Genomic DNA, 23,565 nt, shown 5'->3' on the forward strand with positions numbered 1-23,565 from the left:
TGTTTTGGATTTGGTTTTTTTGTGTGTGGGTCAGCTATTAGATTTTCCCATCAGCTCTAGCTGGCTGTTACCTGTGGTCAGGGAAGGCTTGCTCCTGGAAATGCTGATAGGAGGCTGAGATAAGCAGTGAGTGAGTCATGTTTGATTCCTGTGTAGCACAGTGGTGGAAGCCTTGTGTTGTTTTGTTTCCTGTTGGTTTTTCCCCTTGTGTCTGTGTGCCTCCTGTGGATGTGGGAGAAATCTAAAACCTGATGGAATGCTTTGTGTCCTTTGCCAGAATTATCAACTTTCCTGTGATAGTCATGTACATACAGAATTATTTTAAAACTGCTTACCTGGCCTCTACATCTCTTCTTTTCCTTGGTGCCTTGCAGACCTGGACTAACACAAAGAACAAGGAGCTACAGTGTTCCTGGAGGAAATTTTGCAAAGTAGTATTAACCCAAAACTGGTAGATTTTGGGAGCAAAAGAGATCTTTTTGGTGAGAATTTAAGTGCTTCTGCCTGGCACTGGCACCCCATTGCTCTGTGTTTTCTTTAGCACAGAGCATCCACCTGGCAAGTCAAGGTTAGTCCCTCATAACCAATTTGTAGAATGTTGTTTTGTTTATAGAACTCCAGAAGTTACCTAAGCAGCAGTTTCAGTTGGAACTTTGATATCAGAAATATGAAGAGAAAGTCTCAACACAGGGAGTTGGTGCTGTGGCAGAGAACCAGTCTACAGTATAGAATGATTTGGCTGTAATCTATCAGGTGAAAAATGAATTATTTTTTGAGCTTCTGTCAGCAAACAGGATTCTCAATCACTGCAGGTGAATTTAATACTGTGTGCAACTGGTGTATTATGTTATAAAGAGTGCTGTAGGTTGATGCTTTTTTATGAAGCTGAATAAAATTTTCATTGCTATAGATGTCTCTTCCAGCTGAAGAGATTGCCTGAACTCAGATGTTGTCCAGTGGTTATAAACAGCAGTGTCTAGTAAAAATGCTTGAATGTGACTTTTAACTCCAAAAATTAAGATGTTGCTGATGTATAGAGAAGTGGCCCATTTTCTCACCATGAAGTGGGATTTGCACTCAGTGTTTGGCTAATCTTAGAAACTATGTAAATGTCCTTTCAAGCTTTTGATCGTTTTAATGCATAACTATGCTAAGTCAACTGAGTTGCTGTGTTCTTAACATAATACTTAAGGATTATTATTAATAACTGAGTGTTCTTTGTGTTTTGTTCCACAAAGCATTAACTTGAAGAGTAAGCTGTGCAGATTGCACTTGATGGTGCAACAAGAAAGCACACCACAGAAGGAATACAAATGCAGACCTTCTGGTGATAATTGTTTCTGCCCAATGGAATTTTAGATGCCTTTATTGCATTTCCATGAGGAAATATTTGCCTGCTTAAGGGCATCATTGAGGCATGTTGAGGTAATTACTGGTTTGTGCTGGTTTCTTTGGAGGTGGAATTGTCTTGTGTCCTTGTAGGAATTAGCAAAGGGATGAACGAGCCAAGCAAATTCCTGGTCTGTATGTGTCTTGAATAAATACAGAAGACTTAGTGAGGATTTTTCTTGTTCAGCTCCCAGCTATCTTGTCATGGGATAAGTACTCCCAAGATCTGAGCTTTTTGTTCAGGTGGTTTCATCACTTGGTGTCTTCTGAGCTTTTCACTAAGTGGTATGAAACATAAAGGAGAAAACCAGATGTTTTCCTGAAATGATTTTGAGGGAGGTAGTGCTGTCCTGTGGGTTTGTCATGGAGTTTGGTCACTTATGCAAGCCTTGTGCTCTCAGTTTGGTTGTTTCTGTGTCTCAGCTCTCTGGTGTTATTGTGTACCCACCTGCTGTTGGGATGTAATAGCAAGACAGTATTTTTAAATGAGCTGGCATTAGACTTTTTCTAGAAAAAAGCTGTGCATCTCTTAGCCTCCAAAAGCCTTTTAACATTGTTAGTCTTTGTCATTTTCAAAGAAGGTTAAAACATTCTGTTCAGCCTTTTTGTTACATTTGCAGTTTCAAAAGCTGTTTCATTGATTGTGCTAGTTTCAGGCAATATTTACACTTTGCTATTGACTGTTTTCTAAGTTTTGTGTGTAGGTGGATTCCATTTGCCCCCAGGGAAGAAGCTAACCTAACTAAGGCTTTAATTAGCTGTTTCTTGGTTTTTATTGAGATTCTGGAAATTGAAAGTGTGAGAGCTCATCAGAATTGGTGTAATTTGGATGGGATCTGAGTCAGTGTTAACTAAAATCATCTCCAAATCCCAGCACAGGAAGGACAGGGAGCTGCTGGAGCCAGGCCAGAGCAGGGACACCAAGGGGAGCAGAGGGATGGAGCAGCTCTGCTGGGAGGAAAGGCTGAGGGAATTGGGATTGTTCAGCCTGGAGAGAAGGCTTTGGGGTGACCTCATTGTGGCCTTGCAGTGCCTGAAGGGAGCCCACAGGAAAGATGGAGAGAGACTCTTGACAAGGGCCTGCAGTGACAGGACAAGGGGGAATGGCTTCACACTGACAGAGAGCAGGGTTATATGGGATATCAGGAAGAAATTCTTCCCTGTGAGGGTGCTGAGGCCCTGACATGGGTTGCTGAGAGAAGCTGTGGCTGCCCCTGGATCCCTGGCAGTGTCCAAGGCCAGGCTGGATGGGGCTCTGAGCAACCTGGGGTAATGGAAGGTGTCCCTGCTCATAGCAGGGGCCTGGGACAGGATGATCTTTAGAGTTCTTTCTATTCCAGGCCATTCAGTGACTCTGTGAATTAGATTTGTAATGCCTTGAAACAAAATGTTTGCAGTATTGCAAACAATTGTGTTTGGGGAGGAGGAGAACTTTATAAAACTGTTTCTAGATGTGATTGAAAGAAGAGCTTTGATAAAACGCACAGAAAGAATGGCAAAGTCATCAAAAGAGCCAGACTTAGTGTTGTGTATCAGCAGACCAGGACAGCCCTTTTTTGGGCACTTGGCTTCAGGTCTGCCTTGGCTGGGCAGGACTCTGAAAGGTATCAGTAGATCTTTACAACGTGCTGGTCTCGTGTGCTTGCAGCTCTCTGGCTTTGAACTGCAGTTGGACCTCCCACATTCAGAGTGCATGGGACCTTTTCAAAGGGAATTTGGGGGCTTTGCTGGCCACTGCTCTAAATCAGGAGAGAGACAGTTCCACAGAAGTCTGAAAACAGGAACAGGCACAATGGACTTTATTGCTGCTGTTCTCTATCTTGATTATTTTCCTGTTTTTTTGCTAATGGCAGCAGGATCTCAGTCCTGCTTTTGAACTCTGAAGAAATCTTTCCATTTTGTCTGGATTATGTTGAACATTCAATTTTAGGTAGGAGTCTGACAGTCCCCAACCAAAACCAAGCAACCAAAAAAGCAAGTCAGTAAGTGGTTGTTAAACTGTAAGGAAGGGTCTTTGAATGAAAGTGTTGACTTCTGCCTTGGTCTGACTCTGGACTTAATGTGAGGACTTTATTAGTCAGGAAAATTTAAAAAAGAAAGGATTCCCTGCTTTGAAGCTCTTGTGAAGAGGTGGCTTTGTGTATATGAAGATTTTTCTCTCATTTCACTGTTCCAGTGCTTGGAGAGTCTGGTTATGTAGAATCATAGACTGGTTTAGGTTGGAAGAGTTTAAAGATCATCTTGGTCTAAGCCCCCTGCCACAGGTTGGGATGCCACTAAGCTTTATACATTTATTTTCACTTTGCTGCACAAGGTATTTTTTAACCAGCCCATTATCTTCTTTGTTGTTAAAAACCTTTTTGTGGTTGCTTTCCTGTTTTTATTTGAGCTAGTAGATTTGAGCAGTCATCTATTACAGTAGCTTTTCCTTGTCTCCCATTCCACGCTCTGCATGTCACCCCCAAAAATACACCTTTTCCCAAAAATACACCTTTTTCAGAGAATTCAAGTACTGACTGTTAGGGATCATGTATAAGAAAACTTGGTTTTAATGTTTACCTTAAAATTAATTCTTTACATTTAGCATCTCCATTGGTTTGAGATGTGAGGAGGTGGATTTAACAGTGGCAGCACCAGTCTTTGCCATAAGCTGAATGGTAGAACTGGACAGTGAAGTGTTGCTTTCTTCTTGATTATTAGTGACCTTTGAAGCGTTGTGTTGCCAATGACAAAGATTAAGTTTTGTAGTAGATGAAGCAAGAGTTTGTTATATACCTTTATACTATTAAATAAATAAATTTCAAAGAGTTTAATGGTATCAATTGCGTTTCCTGGTAGCTGATGAGTTGGCCCTTGTCTCTCCCAGGTGCTGATTAACAACCAGTAAGTGTCCAACTAGAGACTGTAATTAGTTCTGAAACTGCTGTGCCTTGATCACTTTCTGCAGGGTTTCTCCTAAGTCTCAAGAGAGACAAATGCTGTGGCTTTACTTCCTGCTGTTTGGGAAGGAGTCAGTGAGTTGCAATAGAGAAATTAACTTTTGTCTCTCTCACATTTACCTTACACTCGCACCTGTGCAAGGTCCAAGTGTACCTGGAATTTGTTGCACAGAGGGTTGATTAAATTTCCTTGGACAGAATGTGGTAAATCCAGCAAAAATCAGCTCCATGTTTGTCTTCCATTGACTCATGGGTAATTGCAAGGAAAGAAAAAGGAAGTTTGTCATTTGACTACATAATGAAGTGAGAGATTACAGCTCCACATGAAAAGAAATCTGTGGTTATATAATATCAGTAGCTGCTGTAAGATGTGCATTTCTTTGGCTGGTTACTAAGAAATGAGGTATTATAATCCTGATAATATTTCCTCACACACTCTGGGAGAGGAACACAGTGCACAGGACAGGGACATTGCATGAAGGACTGGTGGAGGGTACTCCTCTTCCCCAAGGACAAATGCTTGTGGAGCAAGCTGGAAATATGCAAGCTTTCAGGCCTGGCTTTGCTCTCTGCAGCTGCCATCTGAGCCATGAAACATGTAACAGCTGCACACTTCAGTATTTTACCTCTTATTAGCCACTGTGTGCTTTCACTTAAAGACATTTGAAGTTCATTACAGGGAAACTGTTTTCAGACACAAGTTACCTGAAAGAAATTATTGCTTAACAAACTTACTGCATTATTCTTATACTGAAATTGAGTTCCTTTGAGGGTGTTTCAACATAAGCAAGAAAAACTACATGTTGTTGTCCATTTTTCCATATTTCACATACATTAATGAAGTTGTTTTCAAGACATCATCTCAAATAAAGATCTCTTAATGTATTGATAATATATCTCTTTGGCCCTTGAGCACTTTGTCTTGTGTGCAAAAGCAGAACCAAGAGGTGGGCTTTTGATGGCTCTCATGAGTGAAAATGGTTTGTCTTGATGATGTCCTTTCCTTGTGGATGAGCACTGGCATGGCCGGGGAGGAATTCACAGGCTCGTTTTATCCTCTCAGCAGTGTAGTTTCATTGGCTCATGCATATTGCTGGACTCTTTGTGCGCTTCTGGCTCTTACAAATATGGGTTTGATTGCTGACCCAGTTCACTCAGAACTGAGGGGTGCCACATGGGCCAGACAGAAATGGAGCAGGCAGGGAGAACGGTACAGTGCAGAATTCTGGAATTCTGCTTTCAAGTGTCAGTGGAGCTGTGTGCTTTGGAAACAGAGTTTGTGGAATCAGATGGGAGGCTGCAGCAGTGCACTGCCTGCAAGGTGGCAGTCACAAAAGAGAGCACTGCAGGCCTTTGGAACAGGGGCTGGATTTCTCTGTCACCTGCCAGGTTTTGCTGCTGCTGAGAGCACTGGCTTAAATGCTTTGCTTTGTCCTGTGCAATTCTAAGTCTGGAATCGGGGTTATTAGCAGTGGCTTGTGACTCCTTGCCAAGAAAAGGGTAATTGAAGTTAACCTTTAGACCTTCTGGAAAATCACTGGTTTGGGTGAGAGCTGTCTCATATTGAAAGAGTTGTTTGGAAATGCAGAATGATGTTAAATGTTCTGCTGATGTTACAGACGAGACTGACTTGACACTGGATATTTTTGCTAGCTTGGGTTAATCCTAAATGGAACCAATTTGAATTTACAAACAGTGACTGTTTAATCCTGATATCTTAATTATTTTATGCTCCTGATGTGGGCTCTGCAAACTAACCTACCTTGGTGCTCATACAAAACCAGGCTAAATCATCACACAAAGGGATGCTGTGTAAACAACCCAGAGAAGCAGAACAGGGCTTGTACCTGCAAAGATAGCAGCAGTCTTTCATTATTTTCAAAAATAGAGCAGGCTCTCAAGAATTGCCTATAAATTGATATGATGTGGAAATGGGAACTGTCTGGCAGTGCCTGGAAAGTGGAGCATTGTTTACTCAAGAATTGTGGTATGGACTGTGAGCAGACTGGGGGGGCTGTTGTGTTCTGGCTGTACTGCAGATACAGGCTGCATGGTGAGCTACTGCTTTGCCACCAGTGCAGCCATTCTGCTGGCAGGGACACTTGCTCAGTGGTAAAGGAATCATAAACTCTTTCAATAGCTTGGGTTGGAAGGGACTTTATAACCCATCTTCCATTACCCCTGCCATGGGCAGGGGCACCTTCCACTATCCCAGGTTTCTGAGCCCCATCCAGCCTGGCCTTTGATACTTCCAGGGATGGGGCAGCCACAGCTCCTCTGGAAAGGGAGATTTGGGTTTGTTTTTCATTAGTTCTACATGGTTTTAACTACACAAATGGAAATAAATCAAAATCTTATTCCATTATTTTTTTTTTAAGTTACTGTCAGATATCCTCAAGGAAAGAAATGAAAACAAATGCCACGTCATTATACTTCTATTTTTGTGTGCTACTCCTTCTATGTTGCGTAAATACCTGGATGACTTGCCCAACTGTACTTTTTCAGAGATGTGCATGATAATGAAGTACATGTTTGAACTTGAATTGTTCCTTTAAAATACCTTCCTGTAGTTCTGACCACTAGGATTAATAACAAGAGCTAACCTCCAACCCAAACAGGTCAGTGGGTAGGTGAATACCCAGGCCTAATCCTGGTTTCTGCTAGATGCTGCTTGACTCTATTACTCAGTCTCTTGCTCCTTTTCTTTAAATATGCTTTCTCTTACATGCTTTTCTGAGAACCAGTGCAAAATACTTAGTCATAGGTAGGTATGGCAAGAGTTTGCTGTGTTTGAAGAATTAGTAGTCAAGTGTGAAATTGTGCAGGTAAGGCAGGAATGTAAAGTGAGGGAGCTGCTCCCTTTAAATCAAAGGGCAGGCTTGGGTTTGACTGTGAGTGAAGAAGTTTTCAAGAACAAAGCAAATTATTGCCATGACTTTCTCTGTTGTTCTGTTGAATAATTACCTTGTGAAGTAAGCCTGACTGTGTGGAACCACAGCAGTGTGGCCAGGGCAGTGTTTTGGGAGGGAATCCTCTCATCAGCAGCTTGGTGGAAGCATCCTGCTTCCAGGGCTGCTGAAGGGAGCAGAGGAAAGCATTCCCCCTGTCAGTGAGTGTGACATCCCAGTGCCTCCTGTGTTGGAACAAACAAAGTGTTGTTGCTGACAAGAAGAGAAGCTCCTGGTTTCTGTGCAATTCCCTCGGTGTTTTCCAGGCGCAGCCGCGAGGATGAGGGAGTAGAGTAGGACGTGCAGGTGAGTCTGTGGGTGAGCTCTGATGGTTCTCTGCTCTATCAGCACCCCCTTTTCATCCTGGAGTAATGGTTCCATGGGCTTTAATCACAGGGGTTGCAAAATGAATTGTTCATTTGGAGGAAGTGAAAGCAACATGCTCTACCTGAGTATTCTGCTCTGATGTCCTCTGAGCTCATGTGCCAGGGCTCTCTTGGCTGTGTTGTTTAAACAAAAAGAAAATAAATAACTTCAAGTGTTTTTCTTCTTCTCTTTTCTCAACAACTGTAACTCTAAAGCCTCAGAAATATATTAAAAGAATTCAAATCTCTTGTTCCTGGAAAGCAGATGCCCTTCATGTACTTGTAAGGAGACAAATGACAGGCAGAACTCTGGAGATCTCAGTCAAGACTTTTCTTTTACATCAAACTGCTTTATAATTTTAATTTCACTCTTCTTGGTTTATGTGTCAACATGGTTTTTTGTAGCCCTTGCTTTTCAACACCACAGTAAAGCTTAAAGAACTAGGATGCAGTGTTGTGGGCAAATAAGGAGTAGCTCAGAGCTGAATTTGAAGTTCAGCAGTTTTTTTTCTCTTCCTCAGAAGAGCTAAATAGCAGTCACAAAGAAGCACCTTTTCTGGAATGTAAATGATGTTGCTCTTGCTAACCCATACAGGGTATGGGACTTAATGGTGCAGTAAAGTCTGGGCTGGACAAATCCTTTCTCAATTCTATTTGAGGTGTTATGTTGCTCAGGAAGTGAGACAATAAATTTTTTTGATCTCATTATGACTGGCCACCTTTGACAGTCAAGTGAGGACATGAACAAATGGCTTCAGTCAGTGAAGACATGAAGAGCTTGATGCTCTTTATAATCTCCAAATAATACATCTTGCTTCCAGTTTGGATCAGTTTTGTCCCTGTAGGTAAGAGCAGTAGCCAGGGCAGTGTGCTAAGATCCTGTTAATTTGGGAGCACATACTGTTTATCAGTAGGGTCAGAAAGGGCAGAAGAGTGAGCTGGCAGGAGAGAGAACTGCCTTTCCCTCCCCACTGGTGTGCTCCTGAGTTTTCTTGTCAGCTTTACCTGTGTTCTGTTTTCAGACCTGATGTGAAGACACTGTGTTGCACTTGCAGAGCTTCATACCCCAGGCTTGTAAATGAGTTCCAAGACAGGATGCTGCCTGCACTGACTGACTTGTGACAGGCATGCTCTCCCTTTGCTAGAAGCCAAACACCAATCCCAGGTTTATTTTTACATAGGTTATTATATAGCTGCTGAAGGATGACTTCTGATTAGCAGTGATGAGAAGATAATTGGGACCATCTGCCCCAGATGTGGTAAAAGGCCTCCCCAGCTGGCAGCACCTGATCCTCCTTACCACCCTGTCCAAAACAAACACACCTTTCATCACTACCTCAAGGCATCCACAAATCCGTGTGTGCTTTGGATATGATGCTGTGTCTTTCTAGGCTGTGTCCTCAAGGCTAATAATTCATAGTGGTGTAGGCTCCAAGTGATATATGCAGTCTTTCAGTGTTGTCATTGCCTTGATAGGAACAGAAGCTAACATCTTGTATCTCCTATTACCCACAAGAACTGACTGAAATGTTCTGACCTTGTTAACATTACAGATGTGTCTCCTTGGAGATAATGATTCAAACTTTCTAAGCTCTTTTTTTTTCTTTGTGGCTAATTGTTACTTAATTCAACAAAGACAGAAAGGGATGTAATTTCAAAGATTTCCTGCCTTTAATCAAGAATACTGCTTTCCTGTATTTAAAAAAAATTGCAAACACCACTCTCCACCCCCCCCCCCAAAAAAAAAACCAAACCAAAACCAAACAACCAGCCCCACTCCAACTTTTGAAAAGTGAACTTCACACCTTTTTAAATGCTCTTTCTGTGTAAGGTCTTTGTCAATGTCATAAGCTGCTTTGTGTTTCCTGAACTTCATTTCAACAGAGAGTTGTTTTTTCTCACATAAATTGTGGAACAGTTTTGGTCATCCAGTAAGCTGTAGACCAAGCTGTGAAGAAAATAAAACATGATTTAAGGTAAAAAGATTTGTTACCATGCCAATCTTGTTTTCTTTCCATGTGAGGGGAAGGGTCACAGTTCCTTTAGAAATGTGTGGCTGCAAGAGACCACCTGAGTTGTAGAGTAACTTCTTGTTCTTCCCAATCCTCCTGCACTGAAGACTATTGACTAATGAAAGTTCAGTCAAAGAAGTTTTGGGAGAAGCCTGCATGGAACAGATCATCAAAACAGGAAGTTTGCATTTCCAGCAGCCCCTCAAGTGCATGTTTAGTTTGCTGAAAGAATGAGCCTGGGTAGGTTTGGGTTTAGTTTTCTCCCTTCTTTCAGAGGAGTGGGAGATCTTTCCACCTGCTGGAAAGGGAGTTTCCCTCCCACCTACAAGAGGCAGGAATCTTGTTGCTCTCTGTTTCCTCCCTCCCACTGAATTCCCTGCATGTGGGGAATTCCTTTTTTGTGCCATCTCTTAAGAGAAGCTCTTCCTTTGAGCTACTTGTGGCATTTGCATGTGTGCATCTCCTCAGAGCCTTGTGGGAATAGACTTTTAATGCCTCTCTTATTTTACCTACTTCAGTTAATTATGTTTTCTTTGTAATTTTTGCTTTTTTGAGACCATATGCCAGCAAATCTAGGTAGCAATTTATGCTGTATCCCTGCTAAGATTCAACTAGGCTGGACTCCTTTCTTGTTGGTTTGACTGACTTCTTTCTGTGCCTGTATCTCTTTGCATTTTATGTGAGGATCTCCTTCCACAAGCATGAACTGGAACTGGGGCTGCAGAGTGAGAACAAAGACCACTTGAGTATTTTCCTTGGGACTTTCGTAAAATAAAATACATAAAACATCTCCATGAAAATGTCTGGATTGATTAAGGGAAGAGGGGGGGGAAGAAGCCTTTTCCTCCAGCAGTGGCTTGATTAATGGATTTATTGTTTGTACAGATTTTTGTCAGGAAGCCATATGGCTTGAGGAAAACAAAGAGGAAGTGGCTGATGTTGGGAATCTGATTTAATAGGGGTCCCTAAGGACAGAATGTGGCTCTTATCCTTACTCCTTCCCACTCAGTTTGCAGAGTGGTCTGAGAGGAGCTTTAGGGCTTCAATAGAGCTGCAGATAATGTGGCTCTGTTGGAGTGGAAGTGTCAGTCCCTGCTGCTGGATCAGCATCATGGCCACTCCACTCTCAGGCTCAGAATCCACTCTTCTTCTCTGTATAAAGTGTCCTGGGGTGATTAACAAACAGGGGTAATTGAAATGTTTACTATTTGTGTATTTGCAGTTGATCAGTTTGCAGTAGGTGAAGACAACTTTTAGCATCTCAAAGCTGAGTTTTCATAGTTTTGGGGGGAGGTGATTATTTCTCTCTTCTCTATCTCTCCCTCCCTCAGCAAAATTCAAACATCTGTCCCTCTGGATTAACTAATTAATTCACCATCTGTATCCTAAAACCAGATTTATTTTCCTAATCTAACATGTGTAAGTGGGGGTTGGTAAGTAACTGGGGCTCAAGTGCTGGTGATTTGACCTGATGTGTTGGGTTAGATGAATGTTCTGCATTTTCTATGACTGTTTGACTATGTGGTAAATAACCTGAGTAGAGAACTTAAAGGAATGTTCTCTAATGGAACTGCAATCAAATGCATTAAGGAGATTTAATAAGCATATCTTCCTTCTGTGAAATTACTGCTTCTCAGCTGAGAGACATAAACTCACCAAAAATTATTCTGTTCATTTCAGAGCTAGAGTAAAAGGCTCATGTGAACTGTTAGTAAACGTTAGTGGATCTGCAGAATGGAAAGCACAAAACATCACAAAAACATACTGTGGCAACCCAGAAATTTAATTAATATTAGTTTGTGAATGAAAGCTGCATATCGGGTCAGTCATGGTGAAAATTATATGTGCCTGAGACTTTTGGAGCTCCTGAATGTCCTATTGTAGAGTTTTGGGCTATAATGAGAGATGCAATTACTTCTGTAGGACTTTGATGCATGGTGTGCATGGTTTAGTGTTTTACAGACCTCCCTTCTTTCCAGATCTTTAAGAGGTTTTTGTTGTTTTCTGAACTCTTGTGATGTTCTTATGCTGAAGTTGGTACTTATTACATCTTTCCATCAGACAGATATTAGGAGACAAACATTTTGTCTAGACAAAATTCAGAGTCTGACAGTGGTGGTAGAGGAGATGCTGAAACACTAGTGGAAAATTTTTCTGATTTAGGGCTGTTTTTCCATGCTGCACTCTGTAAAGTTCCCATGTAGAGTTACACATAATAGATATGTTCCTTTAAAATATAACTCGGAAAATGTTTGGTTGTGAAGGCTTAAAAATAACCACATCTCACATGTTCTCCTTGGCTGTGCCATAATATTAGGCAATGTCTGTCACAATGATGCTGTTAAACATTGTTGTAGTAAGCATCCCTTCCAAGCTGATTATTAGTCTTAATCAGCAGTTTGGGATTTGTTACCTTTTGCCCAGTTTGTTTGGCTGTTTGTGCGTGCATTGCTCGTGATTCACTGCTGTGAGGGAGTCAGGGTGTGCAGCTCCAGAGCACTTGGGTTATACACTGGAAGCGCTCCAGTCTGAGGATTATTTTCCTTAAAAAGAAAATTGGGAAAGAAGATTATTTCACAATCTCCTATATTTACAATTTACCAGTGGTAGATGCTCGTGACTACCTAATACAGTGCTTAGGGGTGGTTTGTTTTTTTTTTTTCCCTAATGTTCTGGAAAGCTGTTGAAATGTTGTTTGCCACACTTAGTTATTTATAGCAGGAACATGTCACACCAGGTATAAGAAGCAGCAAATAAAGAGCAATATTCCAAGTTTCTTTTGAACTAACTTTTCAAAAATAAAATACTGCTTGTATGTACCAGGCTATTGTAGATCTATAGGTGCCAGGTGAACTTGGTGTTTTTCCAAAACATTAAAGGAAGGAGGAGGAGTAGAACTTCATCCTCAAGCAGTTTGTTTCACTAATGTATAACAATATTTCTTTTTTTCCTTCTAGGAACTGCCCTCATCAGCAGAGTGAACACTGATGCCTGGAGTAGCAGATTGTGCATAAGCAGACATCTCTGTCTTTATCTGCAGGTAAGAAGTTGGCAGCAAAACCGTCCAAGAAAGAGTTTCCCTGCTCTCTTCTGAAAGTACTTGCACATAAAGCATTCCAAAAACTCAGAAACTTAGAGTCACAGAATGGCCTGGGTTAGAAGGGACCTTAAAGATCGCCTCCTTCCACCTCCTTCTGTGAGCAGGGACACCTTCCACCAGACCAGGTTGCTCAGAGCCCTGTCCAACCTGGCCCTGAACACTTCCAGGGGTGGGGCACCTTCATAAGTTCATCACTCCCCCTTTTTTCCTGAGATGAGTAATCTGAGTGAGATCCCAGTTCCCCTGCTCTGAGCAGTGTTTTCTCTAACCAGATGTGTTCTGAGCACACAGAGAGCTGCTGAGTTTCTCCTGTGGTGGTGTGATCTCCATGGATATGCACCTTCCTGCTGTATGAGAGGGAGGCCCACAGCTAACCTGTCACTGGGGAGTGTGAAATGAGGGGAGGCTTTTGTCCTTGGCTCCTCTGCTTGTCCGATGATCCTGGGCAGCAGATCTTCACTTGAGAAAGAATTTCTTTACTGAAAGGCTGGTTAAGGATTGGAATGGGCTGCCCAGGGAGGAGGAGTCACCATCCTTGGAGGTGTTCAAGAAACCACTGATGTTTCTTCTTTGGTTTGGGTGACAAGATAGTGTTTGGTCAAAGATTGGATTCTGTGATACTGGAGATCTTTTCCAACCTTAATGATTCTGTGATTCACTGTAAGGAGTTGTCCCCAGCTTGGCCACTCAGACATCAGCAAAAATAAAAAAAAGTTGTCAGGAAAAGTAAACAGTAGCAGGTGGTGTTTTTCCTGACAACATGATGAATCCTTGATACAGGAAAAATATCAGAACTTAGACTAAAATACACACTTTCAGATTATGCATTGGTTTATTTGTCATATTGGTTTGAGGTTTTTTGAGTCCCCTGTTTTATGATGTAGATGAGGCTGGTGAAGCAAGTGAGAAAAACTGAGAATGCAGCTTCTTCTCTGGCTTGTCACCATTTACAGGCCTTGTTTAAAGCTGATTTGCCTTTTGTGCCCACATCAGCTTCTCAGTGATAGACTTTCATAGCACCACCTTTTTCATTTCTGTGTGTATATGCCATTTTACCACTCCTTCTATTGCAAATGCAGTATTTATAGCAGTATTTTGTTGATAACTGAAGTAGCTGAGGGACCAATAGAATGAAATAAATTCAAATGCCTTATTCATTTGCTGCAATGACAGCTTGTCCCATGCTGTGTGTATCAGAGGTGCAGATAAGGATCAAGGTACAACAGCTTTATCTTACTACAGGAGAAGCTGAAGCAAAGCAGCATTGGGTGGATGCTTTCATTATCCTTAATACAGGGTAGAACTAGTAGAAAATCAATGTACATGTAGAAAATGCACTGTATGTATGGTGAAGAGGAGCTTTGCTGGAGGGTGCTACAGATGTGTGGATGCATCTGTCCATATGTACAGCACCCACAATGCTGTGCTGGCTAGAGTCTGGCTTCAGACTTGTCTTAAGTTGCCTCATTTGAGAGGTGGTTTGGGTTATTCATTAAAGCACTTTCAGCCCTACATTCTAGGCACGTTACGTGTCTCTCTAATGCACATCAGTGGATTGTTTCTAAAGCAAACATTTCCAGAGCATTAATTGCTGCCTTCAGCCAACAACATCTTCTTGCTAGAGGGGTGTGATGGTTTGTGTGGGGGGTGGTACCAGCTGTGGGGACAGTCCTGCTGGCTGAACCAGCACACAGAATTTAGACAGACACCGGTCTCTTATTTTTCTCAGGTGACACTTAGCCAGGACACATACACACACATATGTATGTTAACCTGGAGCTCTGGGAAGCTTGGAATGTAGTGGTGTTGAGCCAGGTTTACCTCTGCCAAGTTGAAATATTTAAGAATTTGTTGTTGACTCTATTTTGAATAAATTCCTTTCAGTGGAGCGAGTTTGTGGCTGGCTGCCAGGTGACTGCAGTGTCGCTTCTTTATTTGTCACTTTGAAACAAGTCATGTGAGTTACTGTCTCTGAATGATTTTATTGTATGAGAGCAGAAGGTATTTGCCTGCTGGAAATTCATCAGGATAGTGCCTGCCCATCCTCACACGGGGAGAGTGACTTATTTACCTTTGCTTGTTATGAATAAACCAGTTTGGGTTTTTTGCCTTAAGCATCACTAATGTAATTTGTTGTTGTTACATGACTTTATTTTGCTGTCTGCTTTGGGGCACAAGGCAGGGTCAGCTTGTAGTATGTGTTTTAATAAAACTTTTTTCCCCAGCTGAAATCATGGAGTAATAATAGATTTTTGTGCTTTTAAGAAAAAAAATCAGTCCACTTTTATTCAGTGTTAATCAATAAATAAAATAATGAAGGAAAGGAACAGAACTTGCTCATTATGGCAGCACAAGTGGACATCAAATCAGAGTTAACTTTGGGAAATATTTTTCTTTCAATACTTTAACCTTAAATATGAGAAGTGGACAAAAATAGATATAACTTTTTCTTTGAAGTTCAGAGTAGGTCTAATGACACTTTAAATTGAATTAACTCACACAAAGTCTTAAATACAGTTGACGAAAATATTGTTTCAAGGCTCACTTCAGAAGCCTTCACTTGTAGAATGCTACTTGATGTTTTCCTGCATTCCAGGAATATCCCCAGAATATTCCATTTTCTGGGATGTTTGATAAGCAACAAAACCAGACTTTGTTAGTTTTTTAGCACTGACAGTTTGTATCCTCCAGCTGTTTTGTGGCCTGTGTTTGTCATGATTTAGATGTCTTTGACCTACCTGAGGTGGGCTGGGCTAAAAATCCTGTGTGCTCCCTTCCAGAACCATGGAAGCAGAGTGCAATTCCTTTTCCAGCCAAGTACCCCAGGACATGAATCAGAGAATACTCCATTCATTCAGCTCATGATTTTCTGCCCTTCACATTTGATTGGTATCTACTGACAGGCATTAATAGGTGGGAGAAGTTCCTGGGTGCTCTCTGAGAGCATCTCTGGCTCAGGGAGAGTTTTGCTCTGACGTGCTGGTGAGTTCTGGCTGAGGTGAGGAATACTCTCAAGGGAAAAGCGCTGCCTCTCAGGTTCTCATTGCTTCCCTGCCTGCCTCAGCTTTGCTGGATGCACACCTTTCTCATTGCTTCCCCTGCCTGCCTCAGCTTTGCTGGATGCACACCTTTCTCCTGCTGCCTGGGCACTGAGTCACTACAGGAAAAAACGTTTTCTTTGACTGTGGTATTGCTGGGATCCTTGAGTTTGGCTGCATTCTTTTCATTACAAGAGATACTTTTCATCTCTCATCTCTCTTCCCCACTCCAGAGCCTCACACTGCACAAAGTCCCTCTTGTTTCCTTGCTGTCTGTGTTGCACTTGTTCAGACTGGTGGGGTGGCAGACCTGAAATTGAAGATACCATGGCATGTACATTCATTTCTTTCCTCTTCCTCACATTTTTGTTATGTGTGGTTTTTGGCTTTCTCATTTAAGGCTTCTTTTCCTTTGCTTTACAGTCCTGTGTAACTCTGTCCTTACATACAACTTGGATCTTATATCCACATCTGAATGGTTTCTTTGCATTTGAAATAGCATTTGAAATGCATTTCAAGTTGAATACTTTGCAAGTGTTTCTGAAGAAATACAGTGGTCTGATAGTTGGGAAAAAAATTCTTCCAGTGGTTTTTCAGAGTTGGGATTCATCTTGTGCTTGCCAGCTGAGGGCAAACTGAAAATGGAATGTAAGTGGAGACAAGATGTCTGGAAAGGACAGAAGTATTGATAATAAATGGTGGGAGAGTGGTGTGTGGAAATGCCTCTTACATGAGGAGACAGTAGTCCCTAGCTTTTCTGCTTCAAAAATACTTGCTTTTTGAGATGTGGATTGCTGCATCCAAGCCCTGGGTGTTGCAGGCAAACCATTTCTTCCCTTTTTTTTTTATTGATTTATCAAGCTTTGGCAAGGTTTGCATCTTCTCCCTTGCTGTAGAACAGTGGGAAAAACAGAATTATGCAATTCCTGTGGACTCTAAAGTTAAACTAACTTTGTTTGGGTTTTATTAATTCATCAGTCACTAGGGAATTCTGCAATTCTAATCTTCGCAGTAGCAAAATGGGCAAGACCTCACCTCATGGGTGTTTAATGATTCACTGTCATTAAACATTTTAGAGGAAAAATGTGCTTATTACCCAACTCAAAAGTTTTTCCACTTTATTTACTGCAGTGTAAACATCAAACTGTACCTTTTCCCAGTCTGCAACTGCAAAGATAGTGCAGTTTTTTGCACTAATTACAATGCACGTTAGTCATTTCTCTCTCTGGCAGGAAAGAAACCCAGCTTTTTGAAGGCATGTCATTCTGATACAATCTCTTCTCTTTGTTCCATGTAGATTTGGCAGTTCTGCAGACTGCTTCCTACAAAGGATAGTTGCACAATGTTTAAAAATGAGAATTTCTGGGCTTTAAAGAAATAAAGGTTTATGTTTTGAATTGTAGTTGTTAAGGAAACATGCTTTAGTATTTGATATCTTGGAGTGAGGAAGAAAAATAGTGGCTAAATGAAGTCAAATGCATCTCATTTGTCAAAGTGCAAAAATCTTGTAAATACCTTCAAGTTCATATTCAGGTCATTCATAACTAAATAGGAAGGCAAATGTGAACGCCTGGCTTACCTCACTTGGTAAGCCTGACTTTGTACTTTTATAAATAAGAATTTTATAAAGAATAATATAAGATTTCTTTAATATAACCTTTCCTAGATCTGAGGAAACCCATGTAGTTGAATTTTAATTTAAATGTTAAGTTTTGGAAGTTTTTATGATTTAAAGCTTTACATTTTGCACACTTTTAGGTGTTTATTTGCTTACCATCTTATGATTAGCAAAGTTTTCTGTGGGCACTTCCCCTTGAGTTCTTTCCAGGATTTAGATTGCTTGCTAGGTAATTTTGCTTAATAAGCCATTCTGGCCTCCTGATGTTACCTGGTATTGTACACTTCCATAGCTGCATATCAATAAAGATTAGAAATTCCAACAGCCACGTTTTATTTAAAAGAAAACTGGCCAGGCTCTTTTTGTTGAGCTCCCTCACAGAGCTCTAAATCCTTAACCCTGTCTATTATTCAGTGCTGCCAGTGGCTCTCCAGACTGCACAGCCTCTCTGTTTCTGTGGAGAAACAGAATCCACAGATACTGCAGTGCTTTTAAGTAAGAAAAACCAGGGGAAACTAAAAATGTCCTAATCAGATCTCTTGGTTTTGGCTTAGTTTTTCTTCTGCTTCAGAAGAGAAATGCAAGCTGGGCTTTGTCCTTCATAAGCAGTGTGATGATAACCGAGAGAATTCATCACTGCAGTTCATGCAGCAGTGCTGGGATGCTGTTTTGTCTAACTCAGACTCTATGTCAGGAAGGCTTCAGGAAGAATTTCTTCATTGAAAGGATGGCCAGACATTGGAAGGGGCTGCCCAGGGAGGTGGTGGAGTCACCATCTCTGGAGATGTTTAAGAAAAGACTGGATGTGGCACCTAGTTGACAAGGTGCTGTTCAGTCAGGTTGGACTCAATGGTCTTGGAGATCTTCTATAATGTTAATAATTCTGTGTTCTTCAGTACCAGTGTCTGGCATCCCAGGCATCTTGTAAGCTCAGGAAAAATGGTGAAGATCCCCTGTTGATAGGAGGAATGATGATAGGAGGGACAAGTGTACTTCCAGAAGGTCTTGATGACGTTGCCCATCATCTGAGTGCTTTGCAGGAACTGTTTAAAGCAGAACTGTGCTTGTCTTGGCCTCTCTGAAAGGCAGCAGAACCCCCAGAGAGAGGAGGTGAATAGAGTAAGCTCCATCAGCCCAAAAAGCAGTAGGGTCTCACCTGCTGCTCCACTGTGTTTTGGTAGATGCTCTGCAGAAATGGGTTAAGGGACAGCGTGAAGGAGGATAAAAAGATTTACCCAGTAACTTGGTGGAGTTGCACTTCCATGTGCGTGTCTGAGGTGACTCTGGTGAGTGAGCCATAAAGAGTTCCTGGGTAAACTGAGCAAGAGTGAATAAGAGGGCAGAGATCAGTGTGGAAGGACTTCCTGAGGGAAAATAAGGTGATCAGGTGAAGAAAGGGGAGGGCTGCTTTGCCCTTCCTGCATCTGGCAAGTCTGCTGACTCCAGAAATGTGTCCTGACACCCTCGTGCTGGGCAAATGGACTCAATGGGATTGCTGAGGGTGCAGTGAGGAGGAGGAGGATGCAGCCATTAGGAGCTGAGATGAAAGCCTGTGACTGCATGGCCAGCAGTGAAAGACTCCATCTCAGAAAGTGCAAAATGTAGATGCTGTCTCAAAATATGGAGAGAAATCAATACATAGGAAGTTGTGCTGGTTTAGAAATTGTTGCCATGGAGAAAAGGCAGGAGCAGGAAAAAGGTTCTTTTTCCCCCCTTGCCATATTGAATTTGACCTAACATCTATTTTCCATTGGCATTGCTGGCTGACTTGTGTTAATTGCTGTCAGTTTTTTGGCAGAGAATCATGTTTTTCCTGAAGAGCTCTTTGCTGGGTCTTTCTATGAATATGATAAGTGACCATTATTGGGCTTCCAAGGGGAAGTGTATTTATTATGATGTTCATATCTGCACTTCTTGTTCCTCCCTGTGAGTTTTAGAGTTTAGGTGAGTTTCAGCAACATTTATAGAGAATTAGTGATTTACAAAGTTTGTAACAGTTCCCTAAAATTATCAGCTGAATAGAGAACTTAAGCATCCTCATCTCCTCAAGTAGATTTTTGTTCTATGTCCATTCTGTGCAGTGTTGCCAAAGGGGTGTAGGCTTCTCTTGGAGTTGCCTGTGGCAATGCCACAGAACTATGGGAATTCAGACTGAAAACTTGGGGATTTTAATCTAAAAGAGGGGGCAATTAGGTGAGATATAGAAGAAATTGTTCCTGGTGAGGCCGTGGCACAGGTTGCCCAGAGAAGCTGTGGCTGCCCCATCCCGGGAAGTGTCCAAGGCCAGGCTGGACAAGGGCTTGGAGCAACCTAGGATAGTGGAAGGTGTCCCTACTGATGGCAGGAGGATGGGAATGAGATGGACTTTTTCCACCCTAACATGTTCCGTAATTCCATGAATTAACTAGTACACTTTGAGCATTTCAGCCCATAGTCTATTGCTATGTGTTATGATTACCTCAGATTTTGCTCTAATAAAATTAGCCAAGCTCACAATTGTCAAGAGAGGGGAAATACTGAAGTGATCCAGCTGAGTCCTATAAATAGAGAATAGAAGAAGCAAAGAAGTTCTTTTGTGCCTGGGGAAATATGGAAGTAAGCACAGCCAAGTGTAAATTTTAGAACATGATGGGTTCCCCCCACTCACTTATCTTGCTTAACTGTTTGAAGACTCCTCATAGTAATAAGTTCTGTTCTGTCTTGCAGACTTTTCTAGGTTGCCAGGAGAGCAACTTGAAATTTCTTAGGTAATGTTTAATGAATAATGTAGCTGCTCACTGAATAAAGCTTTGAGATTATAATTTCTTGGAACAGTTATGTTGCTGAAGTTGGAAGTTCCTCACCTTGTTTCTGTTTCAGAAATTGCATTTCATTACAGTGAGATTTCAGTAATGATGTCATACCATGGCTTTAAACCATGTGCTTAACTGACTTTTAAGACTTCTATTAATTCAAATTTAAGTAGATTTCAGTTGCAGGATGTATTTTATTTTGTACATCCTTCAGTGCAAACTTGGAAGGGGAGACATGGGCTCATTTGTATGCAAGGTTAACCACAATACAGAGGAAGAAGGTGTTGTGTTTTGGTCCATATCTTGAAATGTGGGAAGTGTTACAAGTTTCTTTGCCTTTTTTTTTTGCGAGGGGTGGTTTGTTTTGTTTTTTTTTTTTTATTTTGCCCTCAGCTCGCGTATGAGGTGCAGGAAACATCTCTGTGACAGCTGAGACTCAGGGTGGCTGTAGTCAAATGACAAAGCAAATGCTGGGCTTGAGTGAAATGTAGAGAACAGATTCAGCCCTTCAAAACCAAGAGTTAATGCAGGTCTTGCCAAGAGGGAGCAGATGAGCTCATTGCCTCATTAGTGTAAATATTGGCAATTACACATGAATGTCTTGAGTCCCTCAGCTGGGTGTGAGTGTTTGTGGACAAGCCGTGAAGGGAGAGGGGAAAAGTTGAGCGGGTGGAGCTGTGTCTTCCTTGGAACCAGCTTGGAGAATGACCTATTTTGTCTCCTTTGAAGCCAGGGCATCTTGAGGTCTAAGGCAACTTTGAAGTAAGGTGTGTGTATATTGTAGCTTTTGTATAAATATTTCCCCTGCAATGAACCAGCTTGCTTATTTCTCTGCTCTTTGTTTTCTTTCACTCCCACACGCTATTTAGACCATATTAGAGAGGTACAGATGTGACTTCCACCTAATGCTGCTGTTTGTTAATAAAGTGGTGTGTAATAAAGCTGTTTTCTCAAATGCACTATATATTTGCTACTAACGAGGAACAAATACTTACACAGCTTTGGAAGACATTACAGTGCAGTAAATGTCTGCCTGTTAACTGAGATGATGAATCAGGAGATGTTTATTTAATGCACATGTCTTTTTTTGAGCTGTTTGTCACAGCATTTATATGCAGTGCAGGGTCCTTGGCTAACATATCTGGAAAAGGATATTCCTGTGCCACAGAATAAATCTGTCCCAGCTGCTTTCTGAACCTCTGCTGTGCTGCCACCAGCTATCCCGCTGGAGCCAGGCCAGAGCAGGGACACCAAGGGGATCAGAGGGATGGAGCAGCTCTGCTGGGAGGAAAGGCTGAGGGAATTGGGATTGTTCAACCTGGAGAAGAGAAGGCTTTGGGGTGACCTCACTGTGGCCTTGCAGTGCCTGAAGGGAGCCCACAGCAAAGATGAAGATCCCCTTTACAAGGGCCTGGAGTGACAGGACAAGAGGGAATGACATCCCACTGACAGAGTGTGGGTTTAGATTGGATATTGGGAAGAAATTCTTCCCTGTGAGCCATCATTGCCCAGAGCAGCTGTGGCTGCCCCATCCCTGGCAGTGTCCAAGGCCAGTCTGGATGAGGCTCAGAGCACCTGGGATAGTGGAAGGTGTCCCTGCCCATGGCAGAGGTTGGAACTGGATGGGCTTTAAGGTCCCTTTGAACTTAGACCATTGTGTACTTCTATGATCCAGCCCTTCCTACAACAGTGTTTGCCAGTGAGGCTTTCTGGATGAATCCACTCAATCCTGCCTCCCTAGGATTGTGATGTTTCCTACTCGCCACTTTGGTTAGTAGCTAAACCAGAGAATGAGGTAAAGGAGTGCTGTGTGTAAAATGAAGGTGATACTTCAGTCCTAGCCCTGAAACAGACTCAGGGTTGGGATTTAGTGAGTAAACCTGCTTGAATTGAATTCATGCTTGTACCACAGTAAATGCGGTCTCAAGAGCTGAAAGAAGTGCTGCATCAGACATTTTTTTGATTTGCTGGTACATATCCTAAATATAATGTTCTTAAGTTATAAATGTTTAAATTTCTGCTTTAGAAACCCTCTGACTGGAATCTAATAGAAGCAGAGATCCTTGAAACTCTGACTTGAGTGCTGTCACCATTTCCAAAACACCCTTGGGTTTTTATGCCACAGTCCATGTGGAGTTCAGATGCTTTTTATATCTAATCTTAGGGAAAGGAGAGTATTAATTTCAGAGTTGTTGTTCCTGTTGATTAATTCAAGTGCAAGAGTGTGAAACTTACTGTTAAAAATGCAAGGTTGTGCTCTCAGCAGTGACCAAATACAAAGGAACTTTAGTAAGCCATCTGTTTCCCTGGCTTACCTGCTGGCTTGCTTCCTTTCCAGTATTTTGTGGGGATTTGAAAATATTTTGCAGCACAGTTGGGTCAAGCCTGGTAGCTCCAAAGATACAAAGTGTTACAGATTGATGGGAGCACCATCACTGCAGCCATCAATCTGTGTTTGTGACAGCTGTTGGAACTCACTGTTCTATGAAGGCCATGAGAATTTTAGACACAGTTAATAATGGTGAAGGTTTGTAGCTATGTCATCACCTGTATCCCAGGTTGGGATGAATGCTTTGTGCTGTGCTGCAGTTAAATCTTTACTGAGTTGTGTCTCTGGTTTCTTCACATTGTCACACGTGATTTAGATTAAAACACTGTGCAGGAACATGTCCTAAAGGCTTAACACACTTGCTGAAGTCAGAGATCAGTCTTAGAATTAAAATGCTGAAGCCAAAAATAAAATTTTCAAAATGGAAGAATTATTTCAGGTAATAACTGAATAGCTGCCATTAACAAAGTGTATCTTTGTAAGAGCAGACAAGAAGTGTGGATGAATGCTTTACCTCCTCCTCTCACTTCTCCATCCCCAAAAGAACACAAGTTAATTCCTTCTAGCTAATTCTCACCATTACAAAGAGAAGAGACAATTTGTTTTTTCTGTGCTGTAAAGATTGCAGCTCAAGGAGAGATTGTAGCTCAGGGAGAGGTCAGAAATGTTCTATAATTAAGCAAAATACCAGCTGTAGCATTCTGTGCTTCAGAACAATGTTTCTTTTCCTCATTTTTTCCCACCAAATTGTTAGCTGTATTGCAGCAGGAGAAACTGCAGTGCAAGCAGCAGTTCATGTTCTAGGCAGTGGAGGGTTCCTGGATGGAAGTCAACGGGTAATTTGTCTGGGAAACTGCAACTTGGGGAATTTTGGGTTATCCAGAGATAAGATTTCGTGCAGCATTTGTTGCCAGAAACACACAGCAAGCTGGCTGCACATCAGTGCTTGTACAAACTCCTGTGTTGGTGCTGTGCTGTCCTCCCACAGGTGAGAGGGTGTGTGTGGTGTGTGTTTAGATATCACTTGTGGCATCA

General features: G+C 41.8%; 1 protein-coding gene across 2 annotated transcripts in view; it reads left to right on the forward strand.

Annotated features, from left to right (window-relative positions):
• The window catches only part of RASSF8 (Ras association domain family member 8), a 74,899-nt gene that overhangs the window by 23,684 nt on the left and 27,650 nt on the right, over positions 1–23,565 (forward strand). For both annotated transcript variants that reach the window (XM_058023082.1, XM_058023081.1), the window contains one exon: positions 12,611–12,693. The gene's annotated coding sequence lies outside the window, so the exon portion shown is untranslated. The remainder of the gene's footprint in view (positions 1–12,610; positions 12,694–23,565) is intronic.

The sequence above is a fragment of the Melospiza georgiana genome, chromosome 4 (assembly GCF_028018845.1).
Source record: "Melospiza georgiana isolate bMelGeo1 chromosome 4, bMelGeo1.pri, whole genome shotgun sequence".
NCBI lineage: Eukaryota > Metazoa > Chordata > Aves > Passeriformes > Passerellidae > Melospiza > Melospiza georgiana.